This window comes from Centroberyx gerrardi, chromosome 6, assembly GCF_048128805.1.
Source record: "Centroberyx gerrardi isolate f3 chromosome 6, fCenGer3.hap1.cur.20231027, whole genome shotgun sequence".
Lineage (NCBI taxonomy): Eukaryota > Metazoa > Chordata > Actinopteri > Beryciformes > Berycidae > Centroberyx > Centroberyx gerrardi.
This window is the reverse complement of record NC_136002.1, coordinates 16,509,439-16,518,168: the sequence shown is the minus strand read 5'-3', so window position 1 is coordinate 16,518,168 and position 8,730 is coordinate 16,509,439.

The following is an 8,730-nucleotide window of genomic DNA, read 5'->3' as shown; positions in this document are numbered from 1 at the left end:
ACAACAAATGGATGCAGTTTGTGATCTTCCAGCATATGTGGTGGTAATGCAAACTTCACTAATGTGTGAGCAAAGAATAAGGCTTGTTGTGAGAAAGCTTACTTACATACACCTACACCAGTCTTTATCAAGTACAGGTTTGAGACCCAAAGATAGGTCTCAAGAGGTTTAAAATGGGTTCCCGTAAAAATTCTGGAGGATTTGACATTCAAAGTTATTGGCTATGTGTGTGTGTGTGTGTGTGTGTGTGTGTGTGTGTGTGTGTGTGTGTGTGTGTGCGTGAGTGTGTGTGTGTATCAAACGCACTGACCCAGCATCACACCTGCCTGCAAGTTGGCCAGAGACGTACAGCGCGTTCAGGATTGCTCTGGTTAGTTTATCTATCCACACACCATGCTTAATTAGCAAGTGTGATAAATATAAGGTAAGATAAGGTAAAACTGATCCAGATGCAATGAATTGAGTCTCGGAGGTCAATACCTGTTCATCTGTCTTTTGAGGAGTGAAGACAGAAATGCAGATATCCAGGTAATGTGTGTCAACCTGAGAGTTTGGCAGAACCAATGTCCCAAAGTCCTGTTGATGTGTGGAGATTCACCTCATTAATTTATAGAGTGACTTGCTCTTCATAAGCACCTGTGAGTCCCACCATAAACTGTTGAAAACCTCTCAATGAAAGCACACATTTCCAAATGTTTCCAAGCTCAATCAGTGAGACTCATTCTGTAATATCCATCTCATGAAGATTTCTCAAAAAAAAAAAAAGTTCCCAAAAACCAGCACATCTCTAAAAAAGCAGCCACATTGTTGAGGACGTCCAACTTCTTAGAAAGAGGGAGAAACCACAAACAGAATCAGATTGCTCAAAAAGTGAAGCGGCAGCTTCTGTCACAGTTTCTGCAAAAAGTTTAGTTCCAACTATGAGGCTGTTGGAGAGTCTCGCTGTGTTTGCTCTGGACATGTGCTCGCTCGCTGCGACGGACAAAAACCATACGTGCAGCGCAGAGAGAGGGAGAGAGAGAGAGTGAGAGAGAGGGAGAGAGAGAGAGTGAGAGAGAGGGAGAGAGAGAGAGGGGCTCTTTCATTCAGACACACAGCCACGCTGCAACCTAAACTTAGATCCCTCCCTCCTCGCTTCTTCCCTCCACCTCTTCTCTCCTTCTCTCCTCTTTTTCACTCGCTCCCTCACTCCCCCACAGATGCACATGCATTCTTTCCCGGCGCACGCGCTCTATATTGCCCTGAAGTTGCAACTTTCTCTCCACCTCGCCTGCGTGTCTCTCCCCCCTTCAACATTCCCAGACCTCTCCCCCGTCCCTCTACCATTTCCAGACAGACTCATTCACACTGGTGTGTGTGTGTGTGTGCGTGTGCGAGTGCGAGTGCGAGTGTGTGTGTGTGTGTGTGTGTATGTGGTCAAATGAATCGGGACGTGTGCTGGAAGTAGAGACCAATGGATTCTCCATGCATAAGTCCAAATCTTACCATGTATAAGTACATAATTGGGCAATGTGTGCAGCTGAATGCAATGCTCAAAGTATTCTGTAGCTGCATTGTGCTTCAACTTCCCTCAGCATAGGAACCAGTCTAACAGATGATGATCTATCCCAGTGTTCTGCACTTTATTAGGCTGAATTTGCTTTGTTATACTCACATAACCTATGACATAAACTTTCTCATAAGCTGAAAATATTGAGAACAGATTCAGTGTATGAAAACCTAAACACATGGTCGTCAAGCAGGAGTTTAGCTCTACAGTTCCTTTGATGTTGTTGTTGAGCTGGCTGAATTCTGTTTTGATTGATGATCATTTGGCAATTCTATGGAAATTATATAAACAAATTCCCCAGAAAAACATACCCTGCTTTCTACTTAAATTATATTTATAATCTCAATGATGACATAAAACTGGATATTTATCCACGCATAACCTTTAAAAAAGTTTTTCAAAAAGTTTCTGAAAAAAGCATAGTCAAGTGAAACATACTGTAGACCAAAAAGAAGAAGAGCAGTTGTGTGTATGTGCACGTGCGTGCACATGCGTGCATGTGTGTGTGCGTGTGTGCGTGTGTATAGACATACCACTACCATCTGTGTCTCATTATTGCCCAGCCACCCTTCAGATGAGCGACTCCCATCTGGCTGGCTGGGTGTCAGACACTTTATCACTCTACTCTCACAGATAGAAACCATAATATACAGCCACACTTCCCCTGAATTGACTTTATCATGTTATGTAACTTAATAATTCATCTCAATGCAAATCGATAAACATGGCAAATAGAGACTTTTTTTCTGATAGATGGCAGTTTAAAATCTCAATTTATCACTCTACACACAATGATAGTATATTACTCAACTAGGCTTTCTCTGCTAGCGACACTATCACACGCCTAGCTAGAAGTGAATGTATTCTAATATAATTCATTTTTCGCTGAATTAAGTTAGCTACATGATGACTCTTTTTTTGGAAAGACAACTTGATAGTTAGCTAGCAGCTAGCTAGCTTTCCTTTCTTCCCTTGTTAGGGAATTACATTTTCTTTTAGGAGGCATTTCTTTTCATTGGTAACTTTAATTGTTTCAGTCCGGCTCAGCGTTGTTCGGGCATCTAGCTGACGTGAACTGGAGATGAGACTGAGACCAGAGGCTGTGCTTCTGTTTGTGAGGGGGAATCAGGGGATTCATTGACTGTGTACCGTCACTGATTGTGCCCACTGTTGTAGTAGTTGTGAGTAACTCAGGCAAAAAAAAAGTTTAAAAAAAGACATTGAATTGTGTGACCCTCTGAGACGTGTGTGGCCCTAAATGACCGCAACGAGTGTTAATGCCAGGAACCCATTCTGAACATAAAAATGCAATTCATCACATCATCATGGCAGCCAGGGACTTTCCCTTACTGGATGGACACCTTATAAAGTAAATTATTCTTCACTGACCCAAACAGAAATAATTCACAACTGCAGACTTAGCCAACCTCTGTGGAAATCGTTCAAATCTACTAATAGTGTCATCTTGATTTCTGACTTCACAAACAATGAAATAACAAGACTGTTCAGGTGATTTGAGGTTAATTTTCCCTTTAATTGCTTCTTAGTTAAAACAATAAGCAAGAAAAGGTCATCTATGATTTGAACTGACTCAGGAACATAAAAACCAGATTTTTAACCCTTTATGGCAGCAATCTTTTCATCTTTTTATGGCTGTTTAAATAGTATTCAGATTCTGCGTGGTTCATCTGTATTTAGCCAGCCGTGAGAAGATCAGACCTGTGCCACGAAGAACTAAAAACACTGAGCTGTTCCCCAGCCTGTGTTTAAACTCGGCTTGTAAAATGTACTAATCTTTAGAATGACCAAGTTGGTGAGTCAGCCTTTACTGGAAAACACACACACACTCAGACACACATTCGCACACACACACTCTTACACAGACAGCAACACCAATAAAGACGACCAAACACACTGACTCAGATCAGACTGTATCTCTTTTTATCCTCTCTTCACGCACAACTTACTGTGAGTAGTCATTGCTGCAAATTCTGTGGTCATTTTGACATTAAGCACTCTGTCTTACTGTAACTACTGATAACACACACACACACACACACACACACACACAATGGACACGTAGCCCAGCCCAGTCATGTCATTGTCCAGATGTTTTAGTTCAATAACATGGCTGCATTCCTTCACAACAGCTCACAGTAAATCCTGCAATAAAATTTGTATTAATGTGCTATTTCATGTTGAAAAAGCTTACAGCAGTTCATCCAGTGTATGTTCCTGTGTGTGTGTGAATGTGTGTTTGTGTGCACATGTGTATGTGTATGTGTGCAACTACTATGGCAATAATCATCTCACAGTATTCGGCGTATTATATGGCAATCACATTACAATCATCAGAAAAGTTAGGATTAGTATATTATTATTACTATAGTGTGTGTGTGTGTGTTATCATTAGTGTTGGGGGTTACGTTGTACTTGAGTACTCAGTACTTACGTTGTACTCGAGTACTCAGATTATTTTTTTGTGGTAAATCGTAATTTAACACATCAATTCTTGTAATCTGTTGTTTCGTACTTTTTCCCACTGCGCAGCCGAGGGCATCATGAGGCAAATTCAGGTCAGTCAGTCAGTCAGGTAACGCTCAGTGAGATGATGCGCTTCATCAGATGGCCTCTAGAGGGCGTCTTTGACTGTGAGATGTGTGTTTCCCATACAGAGGCACAAAATCAAGTTGGTCAGTGTATAGAAATTGATCTAAATCGATCTCTGCACAGACCAGCAGTATTAGGTAACTGAACCGTGTTGCAGTGCTTCAGTGCATAGAATTGAACACGTGCCATGGGTCTGTACAGGATCTGTGCTTGTTAAATTAGAATGTCATCCTACTATAGAATGAGGAACACTATGTCCGTCCGTCCGTCCGTCCGTCCGTCTGTCCGCATCCATTTTGCTCCTCAACGGGTTGGCCAATCAATCTCAAACTGCACATGGGCATTGAGCATTGGCATAGGCAGGGACTGACGGAGCTGATTTTTCCATTTTCCCAAATTTACGCTGTTTATGCGCCTTTTTGGCAAGTCTGCACATCCCCGGGTACGGACTAGTAACTTATATTTTTCTTTCATATCGTTTCATTTATGTTCCCAATTTCTTTTTCTTTAAAGTAGAAAATAAAGTTAAAATTGTGTTATTCTTATTTTTATTACATGTCAATAGAAGCTACTTTTAAAAAATGTAATGCATTTTTATGTCTTCTAAAAATTAATATCATATTTTAGTTATTGCAGTAGTTTATTGCACCTGTCAGAAGTATTTCATCTAAAATTGCACTTCACAAAAATATTTAATACAAATTTCACTCCAGAAAAGTCAACCCACATTAGTTTGAAGTAATTACTATTAGATTAGGGCACATATAAAAAAAAAAGCTTTGCAAATAAAGGGTTTAAATAGGGTTTGTTTAATTTAGTTATTGGTTTTGGTGATTTATCGGTCATTTTCAGGCAGTTTCATGTGATGTTTCTTATGTTTTATTGAATTTCATTTGTACTTGTTTATCTTTTGGTTTCAAAGTGCATAAAACTGTTCCAACTGGAAGCCTGTGGTGTTTTTCAAAGATGTTACAGACAGAGACAGAGCTCTAGCTCTTTGTTTTGATTATGGTGAAGGACTTCTGGGTACCAGCCGGTTTGTTTTTCTAACAGATTAGTCTGTTAGGTCAGGCAGCCCTGCTCTCAGGGTTGAAGAGTTCGACATTTCAAATAATTTTCTTACAGCAATCTGATTCTAAAAATGTTTCTTTCATCCTTCATTTTCAGTGTTCTTCAGTTATTGCCGCTTGGTCCTTTCCTCTCCCGGCATGACCCCGAGGCTGCGTTATACGCATTGCAAAATAGATCAGAAATTACATGTTACTAGTTTTCTGTTTGTTGCACATTTGCGTGTTTAGAAATCTGCCTTTGACATGTGATGCACTTACTCATTTTCAAAGGGTGCAAATCTTTAAACATCCATGCTTGAATTGAGCAAGACACTAATGACTTGTCATTTCTTGATCATGCTGTAGGTTCAATTTCTTATGACTTGTGTGTCTGTTTTGAGGATGGACAAAAAAAAACTAAATCGCCTTATAGCCAATGGGATGATGAAACCATCTTGCCTTTTGTTTTTAGAGTAGCTTTACGGTGTGCTCTCTCCATCTCCCATGTTACTTTTCACCTTTTCTCTCCTCTTCTGTCTCTTTCGTTAGGTGCAGCTGATGACAATTAGTGTGCTCGTTAGCACAGAGAGACGGACAGCACTCCCATTTGCAGCTCACTTTTGCTTGTGTTTTATAGTTGTTTTCTTTTTCCATTTTTCTTTTGGGAGACGGAGGGCCAGTAGTCCAGGTATCGCTGCTTTGTTTGTTAGTTTAGTTTGTTCTGTTGTTTTGGTAGTTTAAGGGGAGGCATTGGTTCTGACAGCCCATCGTTGACCCAGTATTTCCCCCTCCTTTTGTTCTGTTTGGTCGGACATTCCAACTCTTCTTGTGTTTCATTTTTGTAAAAATAAATCTTATTTTTGCTCTTTTGTAACTCGGGTCATAAAGTTATATTTTGTGTCCTCTTTTTGAGCGAGCCATGATTTGAAGATGTAAAAAGTGAAAAATAGAAAGAAAAGGATTGTGGTGAGGAAGCTGTATTATTATGGTGATAAATTTGAATATAGTCTTATGCTGTCTAACTACAGAAATTATAGTTTGTAGGTGCACTGCCATAGAAATAGTTTTAAAATTTTGAATCACTCATGTTGTCATAGACAGAAAATAGTTATTTTGCTAAGCACTATGGGGTATTCCGTGTGTGTGTGTGTGTGTGTGTGTGCTGTGAAGACGAGAGCCTACCCAAGATGAGACAGCTAACAAGAAACAGGACTTAACACGTTACCATTGATATTGTGGCATTAGTCAGGTTTGACATGCACGGCTACTACCGGATTTCTCTCTTTCCCTTTGTTTAACTTTGGTTCTTTTCTTTTGATGGAGCAAACTGTTCAGCCTCTTGACAAATGCTTTTTAATCGATAGATAACAGTATGTTGCTGAACACTTTGGGGTATTCCCTGTGTGTGTGTGTGTGTGTGTGTGTGTGTGTGTGTCTGACCATGTGCATGTGTCTGCCCAAGCATGCATCTTTGCACGTGTGTATGTGTGTCTGGATGTGCGTACATGCGTGTATCTGCGTGTGTTTGTGTACCCCTCATCTCCCCAAAGACACTTGCCTGGCAGAGCTACAGATGGAGCATCTAGGATCGCCTGAAGTCCTTAGCATCAAAACACACACACAGACACTGTATCGCTCACTTATACAAAGCCTTATGATGCTCACATGCTGCATTTCTGCATTTGAGTCTCCTCAAATCTATCCTCCTCCTAATCAAATTTCATTGGTTTATATCAAGCAAAAATATTAAATGAAATTCACTCTGCTCCTTTATTGTATAATTCTAATCAGACATTTCCTCTGAGTTCAAACCCAGGGTCGTATGTATGCATGTGTTTGGTCACTTGAGATTATCGTTGGCCTCTGCCACTCTGTCGAAGAAATGGATAGAGAGAGAAATAAAGATGGACACAGGAAGAAAATGAGAGGAATAGAGAATGACAGTAGAAAACAGAAGAGGAGAGAGAGTATGACACATTGGATTTCCATTAGATAGCTTCTCAATATAAAGAGGAAGGCATTGGAAAGAGAGACACACACACACACCCTCTCTCTCTCTCCCTCACACACACACACTCACACTCACACACACACACACACACACACAGCCCCGAACGGCCTCTTCTCTGCAACAGCTCCTGCTTCTGAAGTCTGTCGTGATTTATCTGAGAGACAGAAAGCACAAATTATTAATTGCATCACTCCATCTTCTCCAGTTATTGGAGTGACACCTGCAGACTGATGGCTCCATTAGACGACCTAGTGGTATTGTCAAAGGGAGACAACAGTCTGTTAAGATCAGATAAGATGAAACATTAATGATCCACATGGGAAGATGACATCACCCAACTTCAGCATCCTTACACTGGTTCCCTGTTTGTTTCAGAATTGACTTTGAGATTTTACTGATTACCTTTAAAGCTGCAGAAGGCAACTTTGCATGTTGGCGGCCCCAAATTAGAAACATTAGTAAACTGCACACAGCATGCTCATGTTTGCCGGTTCATCATCACTTTATACCAAAGGAAACCAAATACACTGGGTGAGTGATGTGGTTTTCCTGATTATTCCAAGACTGTGGTAACTTCAACCACAGCAACAGTTGATGCTGCACACCTAGCTAGGTGCTGTGGGACTGTACAGCATCTGGTTACTACTTTGTAAAGCACTTCTTTGTTTTGAAAAGTGCAATACAAACAAAGATTATTATCATTAATATTACGTTTAAGCACTTAACACATCAAACCTTGGAGTTCAAGTTCAGTGTTGTCAAGTCAGGGGGGAAAAACAGCCAGTAACAGAGAGAGTGAGAGTGGGATTCAATGTGAGAGTGCTGATTGGCTGGGAAAATGACAGACTGCAATTGTCAATCATCCCAGCTTCATTCTTCAGCTACAATTTTTATTACTTAGGTGAAAAAAACAACAAGCCTTTTCTCTTGTATTTTAGAGTAACAACTTGTAAAAGTGCACTTTAATGTCGGAAACTGGACTTCAGATAGACCAGTTATCAAATTAGCAATTTCGGAAATAAGAACCACAACTTAGTTAACGTGTGACGTGCGTTGTTTGCTCTCTCTCCTTGTTCCCGTATGATCTTTATCATCCCAATTCACACCTACTTCCTATTGTTTTCCCAAGTCCATGGAATATAAGGTTGACAGAATAAAACACAGTATAGGCTACAGGGTTAGGAGCCTAAATATGAGTGGATTTTGCTTTATTATAACAAAATATTAAACAAGATCTCACAAAGTCAGTGTGGAGCTGTAAAAATATTTTGAAGATGTGTTTCCCCATGAATAGTTCAAATACATCTAATGAATAGATTAGTTTGAAACCTTTCACATTGATGATCAGTCTTGTGAGATAAAAAGGTTTCTGTTTCTATGTCAAATTAAGATGATGTAAGACTAGTGGGGAAGCATGATGCCTTTGCTAATTCCATTCCTCCAGACTCTGCATAATGGAGCTGGAGTAAGATTCGTAGAAACAGCTTAGCCTGAGGCAAAGCCTGGTCATT